Here is a 23089-nt window from a genome sequence, read left to right on the forward strand (position 1 = left end):
TTTCACCAAGTAGCCTTCCCGAAGGGAGTATCCAGCTACTTTCTCCCCATCCCCTATCCGTGTGAAAATATCTGCAAAATCTGTATCTGTGGCATACTGATCGACCATATCCTCGAAGCTCCTATGATGTATCGCCGAAATAGCCAGAACCAACGGCTTCCGAGACAAAGCATCTGCCACTACATTCTTTTGTCCCTGCACATGGACAATCTGGAAGTGGAATTGTGACAAGATGTTCGCCCACCGCATCTGCTTTTCCAAAAGCTGCTTCTGTGACAAGAAGTAGCGCAAACTCTGATGGTCTGTAAAGACAGTAAAATCCGCTCCCAGTAGGTAATGCCGCCACTGAGTAAGAGCATGGATAACCGCCAAAAGCTCTTTCTCATAAATCTGTGTTGTCGTCTCCGGCCTAGAGAACAATCGGCTCTTGTAAGCAATGACATGGCCTTCTTGCATCAAGACCGCACCCAGACTACGACCACAAGCATCACAATATACTTCAAATGACTTCTGCAAGTCCGGCAAAGTCAAAACTGGTCCCGTAGTCAATTTCTCTTTCAATGTGTGAAAGGCAGTAACCTCTGTGGATCCCCTCGAGAAAGGGACTCCTTTTTGTATCAAGATATGCAAAGGGAAAGCAACCTCTGCAAACTTTCGTATGAACCGCCTGTAGTACGAACACAGTCGCAAGAAGCTTCGAACTTCATGGACATTTCTCAAGTCATGCCAATCACGGATAGTCTCTATCTTGGCCGGATCCATTTGCACTCCTGTTGCTGACACAATGTGTCCCAAAAAGTGTATCTCTGGTAGGAAAAATTCACTTTTCTTTGCATTAATCACTAACGTGTGATCTCGTAATGCCTGAAAGACTTGAAGCATATGATCTCTGTGGTCTGCCTCATTCTTGGAGAAAACAATGATGTCGTCAAAGAAAGTGCCAACAAATAGCCTGTACTCTCGAAAAATCCTGTCCATCATCCAGTTAAATGTCGCAAGAGCATTGGTTAAGCCAAAAGGCATCACCAAAAACTCAAATAACCCAAAAGTCGTCTGAAAAGCTGTCTTGTAGACATCTCCTGGCGCTATCCTCATCTGATGATATCCACTCTTCAAGTCAATCCTGCTAAAGCACGAGGATCCCTGTAACCTGTCGAGTATATCATCGATCCTAGGAATCGGAAATCTGTTCTTGATGGTGATTTTATTGAGAGCTCTATAATCAATGCACATTCTCCAAGATCCGTCTTTCTTCAAATCCAACAACAGTGGAGAGCAATACGGTGAAGTACTAGGCTGGACAAGACCCTTTTCCAAGAGGTCTTTCACTTGGTTCATAATCTCTTCATTCTGTGCTCGGCTCACACGGTAAGGTGGCCGGTTCGGTGACGTGCTTCTAGGTATCAGATCAATGGTATGATCTTCAGGCCCTCTGAAAAGCAATCTGCATGAGTGTGGAGAAAAATCTTGGCGTTCTTTAGATCAGGTCAAAACATATTCAACCTTTATCCATCGTTCAGTTCTCTCCCAAAAGAATAAGTAAGAAACTGAAGTTCATCAAGTACAATCTCTAAGCCCTTCATTTATCAAAGTCGCTTTCCCGGCCCGGTAGTCAACCACGGCGTAGTTCTTGTGGTACCAAGGGATCCTGAGTAGAACGTGTAACAGACTTGGACACTCCAAGTCAAGAATCAACCGCGACAGCACCAAATAACCACTTCAAAACAATTCACAGATCACAATAGATTTGCACTGGCCCGGCGGAGTTCCGTGCCTAGAGATATTGGCCCCAAAGACTGGCGCCCCTTTCGGTATTTCTTTTTATATTAATCAATCATCAAAGTACAAGAGAGCGGTTAGGGTTTCACTCTCAGACTCTGCGTCCAGATGCTCTGAGAAGTGAGGCCCTCACCACTAATTTAAAGGTTACAAGGGATGCCTAAAAGCAGAGCCCCAAAAGCTTTTAAAATCAAAAGCATCAGTTCTCTCTCTCTCTTAGAGAGTCTTTTCTTTTTTTTTTATAAAAAAAGCAAAAGCAAAATTCGCGTCGCTCATCATTTTCCACAAAAAAAAAATAATAATAATAATAATCCGCCTCCGCGATTTCCGGAATTTAGGGTTTTTGACAAAAATTAGGGTTTGCAGGAATTTTAGGGTTTCTGGCAGAAATTAGGGTTTCTGATGTCCGCCACGTCATCACTTTGTGACATACCCCCCTCTTGAAAGCAGTAATCGACCGCGATTACGCTTGCAAAACCGACAAAAGCCATAAACCGTCTTAGCAGACACTGACTGTTAGTACCTACGTACTAGGAACACACATCTAGCACATGTACAAAATCGACAGTCACATCACACGACATCACAAGACATCACCAGACATCACAGGACATCACATGACATTCAACATTCATTCGGATCTTAGACCATGATTTATCGGCAATGTAGCTAGCAATCACATCTAGGTCCAATCGGGACCTCATCGATGTCCGATTGACTAACCCCTATTGCAACCATGTCTATTCGAGATCAATCAGACCAAAATGCTGCAGTCATTTCGGCTATCAGTTCCTGCACTCACAAGAAGTCAAGAACAAATCAGTATCATAATCAGGAATTCCATTTCATAAAGTCATCCAGCAGAATACTGTCAGCTCTCAGTATCCCTGAAGCTCAAAGAGACATCAGTGACTTTAGTATCAAAATCGAGGCATCTGTTGACAAAGGAGCGGAGTAACTCCCCTCTTGTGCATCCCACTGCACCAGATCTTCGGCCAAGCTGAGTTTCTGGGTTCCGTTTGGAGTAGACTATGCTAAACCAAAACATCGAGGTAAAGTTTCACAATCCGAGGAATATCTGCTAGGTCCTCCTCCTCCATCCACTTCGCATCAAATGCAGGAAAGTTCGTGAACTTAACCAAGAACCGCCTTCGGACTTTACCTTTCTTCGTATCATTATGTGCCAAAATCTGTTCAGAAACAAGGATCTCCTCGTTTTCTTCCACTTTGGGTTGCTCATCAGGCTCCCCATCATCAGGCACATCACCCTTAACAGGTTTCAAGAGACTCACATGCAATGCATTGTGAATCCTCCAAGTATCTGGCAGTTTCAGTCAGAAGGAGACATCATTTATCTTGTCAGTAATCTGGAAAGGTCCGTAGTATCACATACTAAGCTTTGGAAAAAGCCTCTCCTTTCCCTGTTTCTTTCTTAGGCGTGCCTTCTCAAAAGTAAGAGCACCCAATCATCCTCCTTCAGTTTCTAGTCGTGACGATGGCGATCCGCTGCCTTTTTCTGTCGTTCTTGAGACTCCTGCAAAGTCTCGCGAACCTTGGCAAAAGCCGTATCCAAATCTCGCGAATATTCATCCGCTTCAAATTTCTAATCTTTCGTGCTCAGGAAGGATGGATCCTTCGCAGCAGTTTCAACAATCTCACATGGCATCTTCCCCGTCGAAGAGTGTATCGTGTTATTGTAGGCAAATTCCCCCAAAGGTAAGTTCTTTTCCCATTGAGTCTTCTGATGCGAGATACAAGACTTCAATAAATCTAAAATCACTGAATTGGCAATCTCACATTGCCCGTCAGTCTGCAAGTGGAACGATGACGAGAACTGCAACCGCGTGCCAATGTTTTCCCAAATTGCCTTCCAAAACAAACTCATAAATCAGGGGTCTCTGTCGGAGACAATCGTCTCAGGCGTGCCATGTAATCGGAAAATCATCGTGATCATTTTGTATTCTCGGGAGATCAAAAAAATGAAATCCATTTCAATATTTTCCCAGGGGCGGGTGGGTATGGGTAAAGGCTGTAACAATCCCTGTGCCTTATGCCTATCAAACTTGACCTTCTGGCAAACCAAGCAACTGCGCACAAACTCTTCCACATCCTTCTTCAGTCTTCGCCAAAAGAAATCTCTCTCTACCCCTTTCATGGTGGTAGCAATGCCGCGGTGACCCGTAAAAGGTGGACAGTGGCAATCAATCATAACCTTTTCCCTCAACCGCTGTGTAACGCACAACATAGTCTTTTTCATCAAGTAGCCTTCCCGAAGGGAGTATATAGCTACTGCCTCCCCATCCCGTATCCGTGTGAAAATATCTGCAAAATCTGTATCTATGGCACACTGATCGACCATATCCTCGAAGCTCCTATGATGTATCGTGGAAATAGCCAGAACCAACGGTTTCCGAGACAAAGCATCTGCCACCACATTCTTCTGTCCCTGCACATGGAAAATCTGGAAGTGGAACTGTGACAAGATGTTCACCCACCGCATCTGCTTTTCCGAAAGCTGCTTCTGTGACAAGAAGTAGCGCAAACTCTGATGGTCTGTAAAGACAGTAAAATCCGCTCCGAGTAGGTAATGCCGCCCTCTGAGTAAGAGCGTGGATAACCGCCAAAAGCTCTTTCCCATAGATCTGTGCTGTCATCTCCGGCCTAGAGAACAAACGGCTCTCGTAAGCTATGACATGGCCTTCTTGCATCAAGACCGTACCCAGACTACGACCACAAGCATCACAAAATACTTCAAATGACTTCTGCAAGTCTGGCAAAGTCAAATCTGGTCCTGTAGTGAATTTCTCTTTCAATGTCTGAAAGGCAGTCACCTCTGTGGGTCCCCACGAAAAAGGTACTCCTTTCTGTGTCAAGGTATGCAAAGGGGAAGCAACCTCTGCAAACTTTCGTATGAACCGCCTGTAGTACGAACACAGTCCCAAGAAGCTTCTAACTTCATGGACATTCCTCAAATCGGGCCAATCACGGATAGTCTCTATCTTGGCCGCGTTCATTTGCACTCCTGCTGTTGACACAATGTGTCCCAAAAAATGTATCTCTAGTAGGAAAAATTCACTTTTCGTAGCATTAATCACTAACGTGTGATCTCGTAATGCCTGAAAGACTTGAAGCAGATGATCTCTTTGTTCTGCCTCATTCTTGGAGAAAACAATGATGTCGTCAAAGAAAGTGCCAACAAATAGTCCGTACTCTCGAAAAATCCTGTCCATCATCCGGTTAAATGTCGCAGGAGCATTGGTTAAGCCAAAAGGCATCACCAAAAACTCAAATAACCCAAAAGTCGTCCGAAAAGCTATCTTGTAGACATCTCCTGGCGCTATCCTGATCTGATGATATCCACTCTTCAAGTCAATCCTGCTAAAGCATGAAGATCCCTGTAACCTGTCGAGTATATCATCGATCCTAGGAATCGGAAATTTGTTCTTGATGGTGATTTTGTTGAGAGCTCTATAATCGATGCACATTCTCCAAGATCCGTCTTTCTTCAAAACCAACAATACTGGAGAGCAATACAGTGAAGTACTAGGCTGGACAAGACCCTTTTCCAAGAGGTCTTTCACTTGGTTCATAATCTCTTCATTCTGTGCTCGGCTCACACGGTAGGGTGGCCGGTTCGGTGGTGTGCTTCCAGATATCAGATCAATGGTATGATCTTCAGGCCCTCTCAAAAGCAATCGGCATGAGCGTGGAGAAAAAAATCTTGGCGTTCTTTTCTTCAGGTCAAAACATATTCAACTTTTATCCATCGTTCAGTTCTCCCAAAAGAATGAGTAAGAAAACTGAAGTTCATCAAGTACAATCTCTAAGCCCTTCATTTATCAAAGTCGCTTTCTCGGCCCGGTAGTCAACCACAGCATAGTTCTTGTGGTACCAAGGGATCCCGAGTAGAACGTCACTCACGTGCCCTAAACACCCCTGTCATTGCAAACGAAGTTTGCCAATGCTCGGTGTAATGGCAACATCCCATCCGGGTGCCAGTCGAACTACCTCCACCTGTGGCATCAGTCTGTCGGGCGTAGTTCCAAATCGAGCCGCCAATTCCAAGTGAAAAGAAGTTGACCTTGGCTCCTTCAAAAGAGCTTCCTGATCCTTCACTTTGCCCCGAAAGAGGCAAAGTTTGTACTTTCATTCATTAGATTCGGTGCAGGTCCCACGCCATGTGGTACCAGTTCTGCTTGTCTATCTGCCTTTTCTGCCACATTCCTCAGCTGCTCTTGAACTCTTAGACCTGTCATCGTTTTTATCATGCTGTTCTTTCTGTGCCGTATCAGGGCACTTCGCGGAAATATGTCCATGTTCCCCGCATCCAAAGCACTTCCTCTCTCTGATGAAGCGAGCTCTCTCCTCAGGAGTAAGCTTGGGTCGTGCATCTTTTTTTTTTTTCTCTGGGTTGCTCTTTTTCATTCTACTTTCATTCCCAGAAGTCTGTTCGGCTCGTTGTGTCATGGCCTCATCTGTGGGGTAGGTCAGACTACCAGAGTGAATGGCAAAGCCTCGCTTCGCATGACTCATCAACTCCTGAATAGAAGCCGACTTCTGTTCCAAGCAGTGATCTCGGATCTCTGTAGGTAGACCCAAGGTAAACCGCTCAATCTGTTCTCTGAACGAGATCTTCTTGAATGAAGAGGCGGGTAGAAAAAAGCTCCAGAATCTTTCACAATAAGAATTCACTGTATCGCTCCTGGTCATCCGATGATGGTTCCAAGCAGCTCGTATATCTCGTTCAAACTCTTGCGTCAACCAAGAAGAAATAAAAAGCCTCTTAAATTTCAGCCATGTAACTGGCGCAGTCCTGTTTAAAAGAAGCGTGGACCACCAAGTACGAGCATTCCCCTTAAAGTAAGAGGCAGCTCTCCGAATCTTGGAGTGCTCTGAATAGCGTCCTCCCGCGAAAGCGATGTCAAACTGCTGTATAAAAGACAAAGCCTTCGAAGCATCTGAGTATCTTGAAAAGTATCAAACTTGATCGAGTGGCCACCTTCCTTAAACTCTCGGACTTTCTTGCTTTTATCTTCGAGAAAGTCATACTGGTTGGCTTTGTAAAAATTCTTCTTGTTCGCATAAAACTTTCCGTCATCGGAATCTGAGCTGTCTGTAGACGAGTCCTCAGTAGAACTGTCAGTCTCTGGGCGAGATTTAGCCTTCTTTGCCTTTCTCTTGCCCTTTCCAAAGCGTTGCTTCTTGCTTCGCTTTTTACCTTTTCTGTCTTCTTCGCTCGAATCCGAGGAGCTAGAAGAACTGTCAGAAGAAGAAGAAGAAGAACTGGGTAGGTCCTTCAAATCGAACACGCTTCTTCCGTTTCTTTGCCTTGTCAAATGTCAACCGACGACCCAAATATCCCGGGAGGTCAATGCCTTTCTTCTGCTTTTTGCTGTGCTTTTTGGCTTTCTTTTGCGTGTCAAAAAGCTGAGCAATCCGTGCATCAACCACGTTCTCCAGTTCCTTCTCCGTATATTTCTTGGAGGCAGAAGGTTTCTTGAGAGCGGGTTTCGGGAGTGGTGTTGTGGTTCTCTGCCACTCCATCTGTACCTCTTTCAAACAGGTCTGGTTCATATATTTTGCCATCTTCGGGTCCTTGGCAAAATTGAGCATCATCTTTGTTGCATCGCTGATCAATTGGCGACGCTCTATCTCTCGCCGCTCCGCCTAAGTAGGCCAAGGCGGGCCATACTCTCTGCCTGAATCTTCGTTGTGATCCCAGCCCGCATCTCTAGATGCAGAGGGAGTCGACTGATCATTGCCTGAAGCCATAGGTGCCGCGGAAAAAAAATTTGGGGATCGGATTTCCCGTAGAAGAGAAATCGGTCGTGCTCTGATACCACTGTAACAGACTTGGACACTCCAAGTCAAGAATCAACCGCGACAGCACCAAATAACCACTTCAAAACAATTCACAGATCACAATAGATTTGCACTGGCCCGGCGGAGTTCCGTGCCTATGACCAAATAACCACTTCAAACAATTCACAGATCACAATAGATTTTACACTGGCCCGGCGAAGTTCCGTGCCTAGAGATATTGGCCCCAAAGACTGGCGCCCCTTTCGGTATTTCTTTTATATTAATCAAATCAAAGTACAAGAGTGGTTAGGGTTTCACTCTCAGACTCTGCGTCCAGATGCTCTGAGAAGTGAATGCCCAAACCACTTATTTAAAGTTACAAGGGATGCCCAAAAGCAGAGCCCCAAAAGCTTGAAAGCAAAAGCTCTTTTCCCTCTCTCACAAAGAGCTTCTGAAAGCAAAAGCAAATTCTCTCTCTCTCTCTCAATGAGAGCCAGTAAAAAGCAAGTTCTCTTTTTCCCAAATCATAGAAAAAAGCTGAGATTTGCGTCGCTGAAAATTTCCCAAAAAATAATAATAATAATAATAATAATGCTTTTTTACCTCCGCGATTTTCGGAGATTAGGGTTTTTGGCAAAAATTAGAGTTTGCAGGAATTTTAGGGTTTCTGGCAGAAATTAGGGTTTTTGTTGTCCGCCACGTCATCACTTTGTGACAGTCCCATTGCATCAGTCCATTGCATTCGCACTGTATACACTTGTGCAATCAAAGTAGACCACTCTCGCCGACGAGAGTGGGGCCTTCGGAGGAGGGTTTTACAACCTCTCGGGTGTCGTATCTCTTCTCTCTCCTTCTCTCAGTCTCATTCACTTGCACACACAGTGTCCACTCACTTTGTGTTGTGATCATAGCACTCTCCACAAGATGGAAGGCTCTCTCCTTCCCTAAGAACTAAAAGGAACCTTGAGCAATAAAGATCACTAATCTTGAGAAAATACAACATTCATTCCGCTGCACCTAACATTTGCAAATGGAACCTTTCATGTGCCGAAGTTCAAAAAGGATTTTGTTCAAAGTCACGATTTTCTTAGCACTAGCGACAAAGCGCCCAAAAAGATTCGACATAGAGAGCTATGTGAAAAGAGATGTTGTCAATGTTAGGATAACAACTCAATGCACCTTAAAAAAGCTTGCATGCTACATCCATTGGAAATCCATCATGCCAAGAGGCAAGTATTTCTATGTATCTCATTGTTGATTTTCCAAACAGTGGTCGTGGCAATGACTTCAATTTTGGGTTGCTATATTGGTGTTTGCTCAGGGTCCCAAGTTCTCGCAACAAAGAGGAGTGTATTGCTGGTTGCTACTGTTTTAAACCCATTTGGTGCTCATCTGTTGCCCTTGTGGGCTGATTTGGAGTTATCCCTCCCTACTTAGTATACCTCTTCACACTACCAAATCTCTCCGTATCCATTAAAACAGGGTGCAGATGGAGATAATATCGGGTCATCTTCCACATACAACAATTGGTCTTACTTGTATTCCAATGTAGCAGACAAGGCGGTCAAGATCCCTACAATCTCTCTAGCGCATTGACACTTGGAAGGTACCAACTATACCATATGGCTTGCTACCATGATGGTGGTTCTAGTCTCTTATGAGCTTGTTCCCAAAGAGAAGAAGTTGAAGCCGACAGATGCGAGGGCTGTAAGTGAGCGAGTTATTAGGTCCTGTCACAAACTATTGGCGCAACCAATTGGAGCGGGACCGACTTGATCAGAGATGATTAGAGCAGAGAGCACCCAGAATTTCTGGCAAAATCCATGACAAGTAAACTATGGAGCATTTTGCCGAACTGTACAAACGACTACTGCCATGACACCATACGGCTGACGACATCGACAACTAATGTGAGAGATTTTCTAGCTAGGATTTTTTATATATACCTTCATAAGTTCAGAACGGTCTGAACTCATGAATTATAAGAGGATTTTTTTGCTAGGGTTGCTTTTTTTCCGGTCATTGTATATATCAAACGTTTGGTGTGTCAATGGGTTCACATAAAACGATTGTAATCACAAAAGATCAATGATCTTAAAGAAATACGGGTACGGGCATCTAGTTTAAGGCCAACACTCTCTAAAGAGGACTTTCGCCTCTTTCATGTCATCTCCACTTTAGTGTGAAGTTTTTCTATGTTCTCTCTACTTGTTCAAAGTCTGCAACAATGACTTTCCCATTGGCACATGCTGCTGGCCGATCAAAGTACTATTAGAGATCAGACGTTTGCAAGCAAACCCGTTCTATTACTAGAGATTTGCAACTAGAACAATAATTGACTCTGAAAATAATATAGTCAACGAATTACAAGACTTGCTTAAAAGCAAAAGCTATGAAATCTGGTGCCCAAAAGCTACAGAGATCAACACTTTCAATACCGAAAAACAGCCAGCAGCCCAATTGCCGCGTTATCTGCATATAGGCACGAGAATTGTCATTGTACGGTTGTACGATAAAGTACGGTATCGTTTCGTATGGGAAAATACGGTGTATTTCAAATTATATCATACGGTTTGTATAAATACGGTGTATTTTATTAAAAAAACCATAAAAAACATCTGCAAATTACCTCATGACTTAGGACTATACATAAGTCTAAGGTTCAAGGGCCTAACAAACTTATGAAAAATGACCTAGGGACAGGGCACAAAGACCAAAGACTCAAGATACACGCTAAAAAAAAATTAAAGAGGCTGGACCGTACTTGTATATATACAGCCATACGAATGTACGATATGGGCATTCGTACAACGTACGGAAACTTCCATGATAGACACCTGCATTTTGCAACACGAACCCCCGCGAAAAATCCAAACCATACGGTTTTGCTTTTTCTCCCTCTCTTCTATCACTTGCTTTCTGATATCTTCTTGTTCAGGTCAGCTGACACAATGTGGTGTAGGGGTAATATCTATGAAGTGGTTTTCGGGACTTTCCAATGGAAGATGATCAAGAAGTTCTTCTGAAAAGTGATCTTTATACTTCTCTAAAATTTTACATGCTCTTTTGTTGATGCATCAATGTAATCCTTGTTATCATTCACATATGTCAAGCAGCATTGAACACAAACCTTAATAGAAAAAGTATCATGGGAATTGTATCTCCACTAACTACAAGTTGAATTTGATACTTCTTGCCTTCATGTTCAACTTCTTTCATCTTATTCTGAGAGTAGAGTGTTGAATCTGCCCAATGATTCCATGGCGTGCCAAGAATCACATCTAATCCATAAAGGTTCGGAATGCAAGAAGCATCATGGTCAAAGTATCCTTGAAGTTAAACCTTTAGTTTGTCAATTTAGGGTACTACAGTCTTCATTGAATCGCCATCATCCGGGAGAACAGCTTGCTAACGCTCCAAGAGTATCTTCATGTTTTCATGCTTCAATCCACGTTCTCAATGTAATCGGTTGGTCTATTGCCCAAGCACTAATGGACAAATAGCACACACCGTATACAATATTGAATACTCCTTAAGAGTTTTGATAAAAACACATCGTACGAATCTAAACTATACAATATAAATTGTAATACACCGTATCGTCCCATACGAGAATGTACGGTACTTTCTTGAGCGACTGTATGATATCAGCCCTAGTAAATAGATCTAATAGAGATTTAGCATATCATAGATATAAGAGACCATGAGATAGAATGACAGAGAGAATGAGAGATACAAGGGGATGGGAAGATATGGAGAGGCGGAGTTCCTCCCCTACACAACATTGGCTCCAAAATAGGCGTCCCAGTTGGTATTTGTTTATTTCATTGATGGTATAACAATTACAAGACTCGTGAAAGCAAATAGCGCCCTCCTCATGAGAGTGCAGCTTGAGAGAGAGAGAGAGAGAGAGAGAGAGAGAGAGAGAGAGAGAGAATGTAAAAAGACCTTCACAATTGGCTATTCATCCCTTTAAATAGATGTGTGTGTGTTTAAACATGGCAGATGTGCCATTTGTCAACACTCTTCCCTCTCTAATTGAGCTTGTAGTGAGATGTTTTGGAAAAGTGGTCAGTTGCTTGACTGCAGGTATCTGCGTGTGTGATCGCCCTTGGCTGAAAATGGCAATTGTGGACAAGTGGTCCAAGACGGGCACCACGTGCCAACAGAAAAGAATAGACTGAACAGACTTTTAGCACTTCAATAATAACTGAACGAATAGGCTCCCATTGGGTCTCGACCCTAGCTCCTAGGCACCATGGGGATCAATGCCCAGTTTGAGGGAGGTTTTAACATATCTGTGAATTTTCGCGCATCCAATTGGGGCCAATATAAATGAGCCCCCAAACCCCTCTTGTATGTCATTTATACAGGGCTAATGCCAACATTTTGTGTCACGTGACACATCCCAACCCTATGTGTCCGTGGACAAGCTACACCATAGCGGGGTTCCCGTCAGTCAAGTCAGTCTAGATTAGCACTGATCTGGCACTTTGTGAGTATTCGTAGACCGTGCATGCCCAATCACTTAGCAATAGATGCATATCCTCCGGTTGCACACAGCATGATCATCAGTATTCCCTTCAGATTCCATCAGAATCAGTTAGGGGATTTTTCAAGTGACTTTATCCCATTTTCACTATTTTTGACAATTTTCACTTATTTATTAAGTGACTTTTGTTGGGTAGTCAGTAGGGCAAATTGGGTAAGTTAATATATAAGCAACCCAAAGCTAGCACTCAACAACAAAAGAGGCAGCAGGAGCTTCCCGCTCAACAGGCAACTTCTTAGCAGTACCCCTTCAAGCACCTTGGTGTTTTTGGAGATCCCATCCTCGCCTACCTCCAAGATCTGGCGTTTTCAACCTTGCCTGGATCGTCAACACCACCAGCACCCTAGCGTTAGCAAATTACTGCCATCGCCGCAGACTCATCAGCTTTGCTAGCGTTTTCCCCAAATCAGCCCATTGGCGTTTTTGGATTTCCGGCCCAGATCAGCATTAGCGTATTTGCTAGCATCAACGTTTTTTACTTCAGCCCTAATCTGCAGCATATACACAACGTTTTCAGCCTATGACTTCGTAGCAGATCAGCCCCAGATTGGTTGCAGATGCTCCCCCATTTTCAGCCATCAAAACGCAGCCAAAACAGTCATTATCAGCCACCGAAACAGTCCCGAAAAACAGCAGATCGAAGACCACAGATTTCAGCCATCAAGTCGTCGTCGTCACCACCGTCGTCGTCGTCGGCATAGTCCAAGTTGCATCAGTCCATTGCATACGCATTGTACACCTTTGTGCAATCAAAGTAGACCACTCTCGCTGACGAGAGTGGGGCCTTCAGAGGAGGGTTTTACAACCTCTCGGGTGTCGTATCTCTTCTCTCTCCTTCTCTCAGTCTCATTCACTTGCACGCACAGTGTTCACTCACTTTGTTCGTGATCATAGCATTCTCCATAAGACGGAAAGCTCTCTCTTTCCCTAAGAACTAAAAAGGAACCTTGAGCAATAAAGATCACTAATCTTGAGAAAATACAACATTCATTCCGCTGCACCTAACATTTTGGGTCTCTATCACTCTCCCGTTCCTCTTCCTAAAGCCTGATTGTTATGCCTTTAGCCTCCACTAAGCATGATCTCTCTTTTCCTCGCTCCCAGAGTATCTAACTTGCATTTTGGTGTTGGGGGTACAATAGAGACCCCACTCAGTCTTGACTACACCTGAATGAGACCATCTCCTTGGGTTCCCAAAGGTGCGGTAGGAGGAGATGTAGTCAAGTGGAGGGCTGTCCCTTTGATCATGGCTGGTATGAAGAGAGGGCTACGCCACATATTTCGAGTCACGAGGGAGAGACATTCTTACAAGTGCATGTCTATGTCCTCAGACTTGGGCTCCAACTAGGTGGTGCTACCAAATGGTGGCTATCGTCGTGTGGTTCATCCAAGAAGTGTCCATAGAAGTATAGGTAGTCAGAAAATTTCTCATCTTGCCTGTTTCATTAGACAATCTGCAAATCATACCGTTGTATGCAAGAGCCCCCTCTCAACTTCACTTTACTTTTCCATTGCCATCTGTGGGTGGTGAGTATGCTTCTCTTTGGTCAGAATTCCGGTTTCATCTCTAAGGTAGCACACATGCATGGCCAATCATACAACGCCACAAAATTCCAGTCTTATTTTTGGGACAATAACACAGCAAGAAGGCTGTCTAAGAGACATCTGCTATAAAATGGGCTGAAACCTTTTACCTGGGAGACGATACCCGTGGTTCCACCGCTGAGGTGAAAAGGTGCGAGGAGGATATGGAGACAGAGCAATTGTCGCAGGTTGTGGCGATGCGGAAGCCATGGCACCAGCGAAGCCCGAACCTACTAGGCTCGCCATTGCAACTGCTGCGTTGCACCGACTCGAAGATAGATTTGTTGCAGGATATAGAGAGAGAGAGAGAGAGAGAGAGAGAGAGAGAGAGAGAGAGAGAGACACCAAGGACAAGTTTTGTCCATGCTAAGGCCAGTGTCCCACACGGGCGCCACACACGTCCAAAAGAAGCCTGTTTGGGTGACATATGCAGGTGTTAATTATCTATAAACCCAGCACGAAATGAAATTAGCCAGCTAGCAGAGGGTCGCTTTGATGCTCGCAGCTCGAGTCCTCTCATTGCACCTCTCTCGCGAACTTTTTTAATGTGCATGGCTCGCTAAGGTTGGGTGATCTAACAATCATCGCAACCAGCCAACCTCCTTTTGACATATCATTTGTACAGTGAAAGAGGCCTAAGTACATAAGAGGCCATGTGGAGTTTTCCAAGTGAATGAAGTGAATGTGTGTCATGAAAAGTGTTCATAAATGTGGGGAAGTAGATGTTGCTAGGTTGGTAGAGTGTTAGGGAGTGAGGGCTATTTTGTGGTTGTGCCCGGCCAATGTGATGTAGGTTTCTCATTTCGGGTTGTGCCCAACCATGTTTAGCCTCGGGTTTTGGCATGGTTCCATGGCCGTTTGTGTGTTCCTGCAGGCTGGTAATATTATTCCCCAATCTTCTCATATTTTTCCCATGTGCCCCATGGGCATCCACTGCGCCTTTCAACCGCTAGAGGTCTCGGTCAGGAAGCCTAGACTAGGACATATATATGCAGCATGGGGGTTCACCTTAGTCATACAAAGTAGAGCCCACGAGAGGGGACGCCCTTAGGAGGCAGCCCTTGGGGGCAGATCTGCACTTGGCTGGCAGTCAATGGAGGTTATTCACCTAGCGTTTTTGGCCAGTTGATCAATGTTTCTCATATCAGCCCTAGCGTTTTTTATGGGAAGCACTTGCAGTGCTAGGGGACTTTTTATGCGGTGGAGTACCTCCTCAGGGCAGCCTTTCATAGGCCTTGTGCCCATGCACTTGCATGCTTCCTCATCCAAGATATAGGTGCACATCTAGATCTAGCGAGGAGGAGATGCACCAGATCTATGCTCTCATAGCATGTTGGAGGTGATGCCCATGTGGAGATTGTGTCAGTGGTCTCGTGTACATGAGCAGTTGGCAGTGTCAATAGCAGTTGCAGTTGTGAGCACTTCAAGGCTATCTAGTTGGTATGTTAATTCTATGATGGACCACCCTTGGTCCCTTGTATGAGCAGCTTGTTTATCAGCATGGGGAGCCTTTTCCATCTCTCTCTCTCTCTCTCTCTCTCTCTCTCTCTCTCTCTCTCTCTCTCTCTCTCTCTCTCAGGAAATGGAGGCGATGCGCTAGATTAGTGTTTGTAGGAGGGACGTTAGTGGATGATGTGGCAAGTGTAGGCATAAGCCTCATGATAAGAAGTTGGAGGAGTAGATATTGCATGCTCTATCTATTGGAGGCAAGACCAGGGACGTAGCTAGTAGAGGTGCTGGAAAAGGCCACTGCGTTCGAGGGAGGGGGGGGGGGGGTTGGTTGTGTGTGTCTGCCAGGGCCAACACAAAAGGGGGATCTAAAAAGATTGTTACCATATACATGTGGTAGTGATATGTGTGAACACACTTAAGACCACCGGGGAATATTTTCCCACAAGAAGGTTTTTTTCCCCGTGGATTGTATATACTACCATCACTCTAGGGCTATCTTATATTTCCATTTCACACTAAGTAATACACTCTCTGTTGTGTGCCTTGAGCTTCGTTCATCTTCTCCAAGCTGTGTGTGTTTTCCTGCAACCCTTATTCCAACAATTGGTAGTAGAGCAAGTTGCGTCCTCCGGGGTTAGTCTGCAGCAGCTCCAGCACGCACGCTGCTCACTTTCTCCGATTTTTGTGAGCTTTGGCAAGCGTTCGCAAGTCGACAAATACTTTGGGACGGCTCGTGGAGCTTGGTTTGCTTAGATTTTTTATTCGGGCTCATTTCGGCCTCTATTTCCACTATAGACAGTACTACAGGCAATTTTGTCATTTTGTTCAGAATTTCTATCAGTGCCATTTTTTGCATAACAAGTCCCTTACAGTCTTCTACGGTTTGTGCTATATAGCATGTGTTGTTCCCGCTTTGTTTCTCCTCTTTTCAGACAGTTTTTACATCAGGTGTAGCATTTACCATGACTGACAAACAACACAGATGTGTTCAAGATGTTTGCTCCTGAGGATATCTTCGATGGGGAAAACTACCCTATATGATGCAAAATGTTCTAGTGTCAAAGGGCGTTTGGAACATCGTGCTGGGAATTGATGTACATCCTAGTTCTCAGGATGTAGGTGATGTTTAGGATGTTGCAGGTTTTGGTGGCAAGATTGTTGTTGCCAGAGCTGCTTTGCCTACGCCTGAGCAAGCTCATGCATTGATCACATTGTCTGTGAAGCGCACTATCACTCCTCACATTCGTTCAGTGAAATCTGCAAAGCAGGCTTGGGATATTCTGACTGGTCTTTATGCAAGTCGCAATGAGGCAAAATTTGCATTGTTGCGTAAAGATCTAGAATCAAAGATTACGCATGAGGAACATGACATGGACACTTTCCTTGCTAGTGTCAAGGATATCAATGAGTAACTTATTTCTACAAGTAAAGTCATTTCTGTTGGAATTAGGGTTGCAGAGAAACAAACTCAACTTGGAGAAGACGAAGGAAGCTCAAGGCACACAGTAGAGAGTGTATTACTTGCTATGCAATGGAAAGATCGTAGAGAGTGTGTTACTTGCTATGCAATGGAAAGATCGATAGCCCTAGAATGATGGGCGTATATACAATGCTCGGGGGAAAAAACCTCCTAAAGAGGGAAAAAATGCCCCGACGGTCCTAGTGTGTTCACACACATCACTACCACATGTATATGGTAACAAATCCCCCCTGGAGTGATGTGGTGAACGAGAGCTGGCACATGAGTAAAGGGAAGTGCCATGCCCTGAGGACACGATCAATCCACAAAGGGGAGTAAGCCCAAAGCTTTGCGGAAAGCTTCAAGCTTCTCATGAGACAATGCCTTTGTGAAAAGATCTGCAAGGTTGTCCTGTGTTGGCACATAAGCCAAGCTGATCTCTCCTAATGAGAGCCTCTCCCTGACATAGTGGTAATGCACCTCAATGTGCTTTGTGCGAGCATGAAAAACTGGGTTCCTCGCAACTGCCAATGCGCCCTGACTGTCAGTGTAGATAGTGTTGGCAATGTCTTGTCCAACACCCAAATCAGCCATAAGGCGTCTGAGCCATACACACTCAACTATAGTTGTGAAGACTGCCCTGTACTCAGCCTCACAACTCGAAGTGGCCATAGTAGGTTGCTTCTTGCTCAAGCATGATATACATGAGCTGCCAAGCATGAAACAAAAACCACTTGTGGACACTCGCGTGTCAAAACAGACCGCCATCGTCGCGACTTGAAATGAAGAAGGATGATTGGGTTCTCTTACTTTTGAGAAGGCACGCCTAAGAAAGAAAAGGGAAAGGAGAGGCTTTTTTCCAAAGCTTAGTATGTGATACTACGGACCTTTCCAGATAACTGAAAAGATAAATGATGTCTCCTTCCGATTGAAACTGCCAGATACTTGGAGGATTCACAATGCATTGCATGTGAGTCTCTTGAAACCTGTTAAGGGTGATGTGCCTGAGGATGGCGAGCCTGATGAGCAACCCAAAGTGGAAGAAAACAAGGAGATCCTTGTTCCTGAACAGATTTTGGCACATAACGATACGAAGAAAGGTAAAGTCCGAAGGCGGTTCTTGGTTAACTTCAAGAACTTTCCTGCACTTTATGCGAAGTTGATGGAGGAGGAGGACCTAGCAGATACTCCTCGGATTGTGAAACTTTACCTTGATGTTTTGATTTAGCATAGTCTACTCCAAACGGAACAGAGAATTCAGCTTGGCCGGAGATCTGATGCAGTGGGATGCACAAGAGGGGAGTCACTTCGCTCCTTTGTCAACAGATGCCTCGATTTTGATACTAAAGTCACTGATGTCTCTTTGAGCTTCAGGGATACTGATAGCTGACAGTATTCTGCTGGATGACTTTATGAAATGGAATTCCTGATAATGATACTGATTTTTTCTTGACTTCTTGTGAGTGCACGAACTGATAGCCGAAATGACTGCAGCACTTTGGTCTGATTGATCTCGAATAGACATGGTTGCAATAGGGGTTAGTCAATCGGACATCGATGAGGTCCCGATTGGACCTAGATGTGATTGCTAGCTACATTGCCGATAAATCATGGTCTAAGATCCGAATGAATGTTGAATGTCATGTGATGTCCTGTGATGTCTGGTGATGTCCTATGAGGTCGTGTGATGTGACTGTCGATTTTGTACATGTGCTAGATGTGTGTTCCTAGTACGTAGGTACTAACAGTCAGTGTCTGCTAAGACGGTTTATGGCTTTTATCGGTTTTGCAGGCGTAATCGCGGTCGATTACAATGCTTTCAAGAGAGGGGTATGTCACAAAGTGATGACGTGGCGGACAGCACAAACCCTAATTTCTGCCAAAAACCCTAAAATTCCTGCAAACCCTAACTTCCGGAAATTGCAGAGGTGAAAAAGCTTTTTTTTTTGTGGGGAAATTTTTGACGACGCAAATCTCAGCTTTTTTCTATGATTTGGGAAAAAGAGAACTTTCTTTTTACTGGCTCTCATTGAGAGAGAGAGAGAGAGAGAGAGAGAGAATTTGCTTTTGCTTTCAGAAGCTCTCTGTGAGAGAGGGAAAAGAGCTTTTGCTTTCAGGCTTTTGCTTTCAAGCTTTTGGGGCTCTGCTTTTGGGCATCCCTTGTAACTTTAAATAAGTGGTTTGGGCATTCACTTCTTAGAGCATCTTGACGCAGAGTCTGAGAGTGAAACCCTAACCACTCTTGTACTTTGATCTGATTAATATAAGAAATACCGAAAGGGGCGCCAGTCTTTGGGGCCAATATCTCTAGGCACGGAACTCCGCCGGGCCAGTGTAAAATCTATTGTGATCTGTGAATTGTTTGAAGTGGTTATTTGGTGATGTCGTGATTGATTCTTGACTTGGAGTGTCCAAGTCTGTTACAGGAACTATGCCGATGACGACGACGGCGGTGACGACGATGACTTGATGGCTGAAATCTGTGGTCTTCTAACTGCTGATTTTCATGGGCTGTTTAGTGGCTGAAATTCTCTGTTTTGGCTGCGTTTTTATGGCTGAAAATGGGGGAACATCTGCAACCAACTTGGGGGGAATCTGCTACGGAGTCTGAGGTTGAAAATCTATGTTTCTTCAAGGGCTGAAATCTGCGTTTTCTTCAATGGCTGAAACTGTGGATCTGTTACCAAAACGCTATCATGGTTGAGGTTCTGCTGGTTGGGAAACGCTGCAGATCTGATGCCATATGCTGGAATATGCTGGAATTTACTAACGCTAGGCTGGTTGGTATCTGCAAATCAAACGCTGAAGGGGCAGCAATGCAAAAACGCTAAAAGGCTGATCTGCTTTGCTGGCGTTTTGCTGATGGGCCGATATCCCAAAACGCTAAGTCTCTGGGCTGATCTGCAGAGAACTGTCGCCATAAGGGGGGGGGAACTTCAAGGCGATGTGTATTGCTGTGAAAAACGCCAAGGGAGGGATGGGGATGGCGAGGTCTGCTGCTTGGGGGGGGGGGGTGTTCTGCTGAGAAGTTGCCTGTTGAGCGGGAAGCTCTTGCTGCCTCTTCTGCTGTGGAGTGCTAACTTGGGTTTTCTTATATATTAACTTACCCAATTTGCCCTACTGACTACCCAACCAAAGTCACTTAACAAATAAGTGAAAATTGTCAAAAATAGGGAAAATGGGATAAAGTCTCTTGAAAGATTCCCAAACCGACTCTGATGGAATCTGATGGAAATGCTTATGCTTATGCTGTGTGCAACCAGAGGATATGCATCTACACTAAGTGACTGGGCATGCACGGTCTACGAATAGACTCACAAAAGTGCCAGATTACTTCTAATTTAACTTGACTTGACTGACGAGAACCCTGCTATGGTGTAGCTTGTCCACGGACACATAGGGTTGGGATGTGTCACGTGACAGCAAACAATAGGCCATCCTTAATAGAAGATTGTTTGTTTCATCTCTTCATGTTAATCACTTAAGTCCTGCATCTCTAGAGTTACGAGGGAAACTCAATACGAAGATTTTGAAGCATGCTCTTGTGTGTGTGAGGGTGGGTGGGGGTGAGCATATATTGGTACCTAGTCCTACTCCAACTATTGGACACTGACGACGTTAGTGGGGATATCGTAGTATTTAGTAGTACTATGCATGATGGAATTGATGGTTATATTGTCTTATGGGTGACAACCATGAGTCTATACCTTGCACTTTCTTTTAAAAGTGAAATTGGGCTTATCTCGGATTCATCTACATATATGGGTCTCCGAACCAACGAGGCTTGTATGCAAGTAATGTCTCAACTTGATTTAATTCCAGATCTTGTGATCAGCATGGCATACCATTCAATGAGAGCAAGAGAGATCTGTTGAAATTTGACATAGACAAGCGGCAATCTTACGGATTCCATTGAGTGCATCGAGAACTTGATTGTGAGCACTGAGATCCTTTCCTACATTGGATGCCAAAGTCAAAACTCTTGCAAAAGCTCAACCATCTAGCCTTTGGTCTTTTGAGATAGTCCTCCTCACTAAAGTAGGACAAAGCACAAGTAGTATAGCCATAGATAATGCTTCTTCTAAGTAAATCACAATATATAGCGCTGTTCACATTTAGGAAAACACATTTAAAGCTTCGACTTAATAGGACATCCATCCTGATAAAGGACTCTACCAATCGCATCACTAGCATCCATCTCAACAACCAATGGCTTGTAAGATCCACCATATGCAACCTAGGTGCAATAGTTGCCAAGTGTTTTAATGTCTTGAAGCTCTCTCCTTTTAGATAATAAGAAGATTAACATCACGGTGTGGTCTCGAACGCATCGGTCCTTTCACCCTCCGTTCAGAACTTACTTAAGAGGAACGACAACTTTTGAGTAATCCTTGATAAATTTGTGGAAGATACAAGTTCACTTGGGGCACATTCTTGAAATGGGCCTCTCATCTTATTGAGCTTGTTTGCGTGCACGATTGTGCCGATCTCTTCCGTGCCTTCGAAGGTCTATTCTGCCTCGTCTTCCGTTTCAGCTTTTGGCTGTAAGCATTCTTTTGAAGTGTATAGCATGGCGTTTGCTGTGTGCATGTGATTCTTCCATGTGGGTGTTGTGTGGCGCAACTCTTACGATAGGAGAAAGCTTTTCTTCACTGGAGATTTACACGGTTGAACTCACAGACGAGTTTTCACTTCCAACCTAGTTTAGCCCAATAGTAGCTAAGAAATTTCGAAAGATTTATGAGGGAAAAACCCGGTGAACGTAGATCTTATTGCAATGATAACATGACTCAGATAGAGAAGCTCATTCTTGGACTGTTTGCTTTGGCAGAGAAAGTACATCACGACCTAGCTCTACCCCTCTTTTTAGGCATTATGAGGATAGTGAGGATTGTTGCTGTATTTAGTCAATGATGCAACTTATGTTTTCATTGGCTCGTGGATGACTACCATGAGCCTATATCTTGCACGTTCCTCTGTAGGAAGTTTTAGACTTTTTCTGTATTTATGAACTTATGCATATCATTTCCAACTTATCGGCAGATAGTGAGCAAGATATTGAAGCTGAGCGTCAGGAGTTGGTTTGTGTGCAAGCAGACTTGCTCCGTCCTCGCCATCCCATCCTATTACCATTAAGTTCCTATTACCATTAAGTTGGTTCTTAAGTGAGCGTGCATTGTGTTTGTGCCAATATCCTAAGTGTATAAGTGAGCGTGCATTGTGTTTGTGCCAATATCCTAAGTGTATGCTAAAATCTTGTTGCCCTCTTCTCAAAGTAATGCTTTAGAGTTTAAACTGCACCAATCGACATAAATAATGTAAATTGGATCAATTCACAACAAGGACACTCATGACTGCCTTGTAAAGGTCATCAAGGCTTTGGTAGAGACATCGAGAAGCTTGCATCTACCAATCAGACAAGACCTTCATCCCAATAAAAGGAGAGCCTCATATCGAAGTTCGAATATAAGCGTACGCATATGGCAAGCTTCACCTCAAAATCGTTCTTCCAACTGACGGAAAATGCGTCTGGCTTTCATTGTTAGACATTGTCTACACTCTTAGCTGGTAAAAGCAGGAATGCAACTGCTGAGAAGGTCACTTCGCAATGCCAAGGCAAAGCGGGAATAGCAACGCCTTTCACCGTTGCCCTTACCTGAAGGTCCTACCTACAATGTCTGGACAGTGCTCAAAAGCTAGCAAATACATTCCAGCTTCCAGCCAGTCCATCGCACGAACAAATTTCAGAAGATGAACAACACTCTGACAGAAAACAGAAAGGAGAGAAAGATCATGCCTCATAGAGACGCGGCTGCCATTGGAGACGAGCTTGAGAGGAGAAGCCCGGCCAGGAGCGGGAGCTAGCAAGCAGGGACCACGGCGGGATAGAACCTTGGACTCTCCCGCGGCGCTTGAGGAGCAAGCGAGGTGGAGAGAGGAGGTTGCAACGGTTGCAACAGCCATGGCGACCTCGATCAATGGACTCTCTCAGCAAGCTCTATTGATGACCTGTAAGAAGCCTGCGTGAAAATGGTAGCCTTCGAAAGTATTGTGCACACTCCTTAGGGCAGTTTCGCACGCCAGGGTAGCGGGGGTAAAGCTGAGATAGGTTAATTTGGAGGGATGCGTCTGACAAGCGCAGAAAAGCTGACGGAGCGCTTGTCTTGTGTGTTAGGCAAGGCGGGGGTAACACCAACTCTGTCGAAATCGGCAGAGTTGAGGGAGCTGGGCTTCGTTGCTGACGTGCACTAGGCGGGGGTTGCACTCCCGCGTGCGGATGCGCCCTTACTCGATCACCCACGCAACCTGTGGGCCTTAAAAGCTTAGAAGCGTTTGGATAAGAAGCCCTCCAATCACTCTCCTCCTATCCTCCATGTTGGGGTATAAAGCCCAATGTGGTCGCCCAGGTAAGTGGGCGGGCCGCCAGGTATGTACACATATTCTTTTGTAAAAACCTAATA

At 44.5% G+C, this 23089-nt stretch overlaps 1 pseudogene across 1 annotated transcript in view; it reads right to left on the reverse strand.

Annotated features, from left to right (window-relative positions):
* The window catches only part of LOC147444709 (protein ABCI7, chloroplastic-like), a 30905-nt pseudogene extending 8100 nt beyond the window's left edge, over positions 1-22805 (reverse strand). Inside the window, exon 1 of the transcript XR_015190059.1 lies at positions 22426-22805. The product of XR_015190059.1 is annotated as a protein ABCI7, chloroplastic-like (transcript). The remainder of the gene's footprint in view (positions 1-22425) is intronic.
* Between the last annotated feature and the right edge of the window lie 284 nt (positions 22806-23089).

The sequence above is a fragment of the Adiantum capillus-veneris genome, chromosome 13 (assembly GCF_014529385.1).
Source record: "Adiantum capillus-veneris isolate H3 chromosome 13, ASM1452938v2, whole genome shotgun sequence".
NCBI classification, from domain to species: domain Eukaryota; kingdom Viridiplantae; phylum Streptophyta; class Polypodiopsida; order Polypodiales; family Pteridaceae; genus Adiantum; species Adiantum capillus-veneris.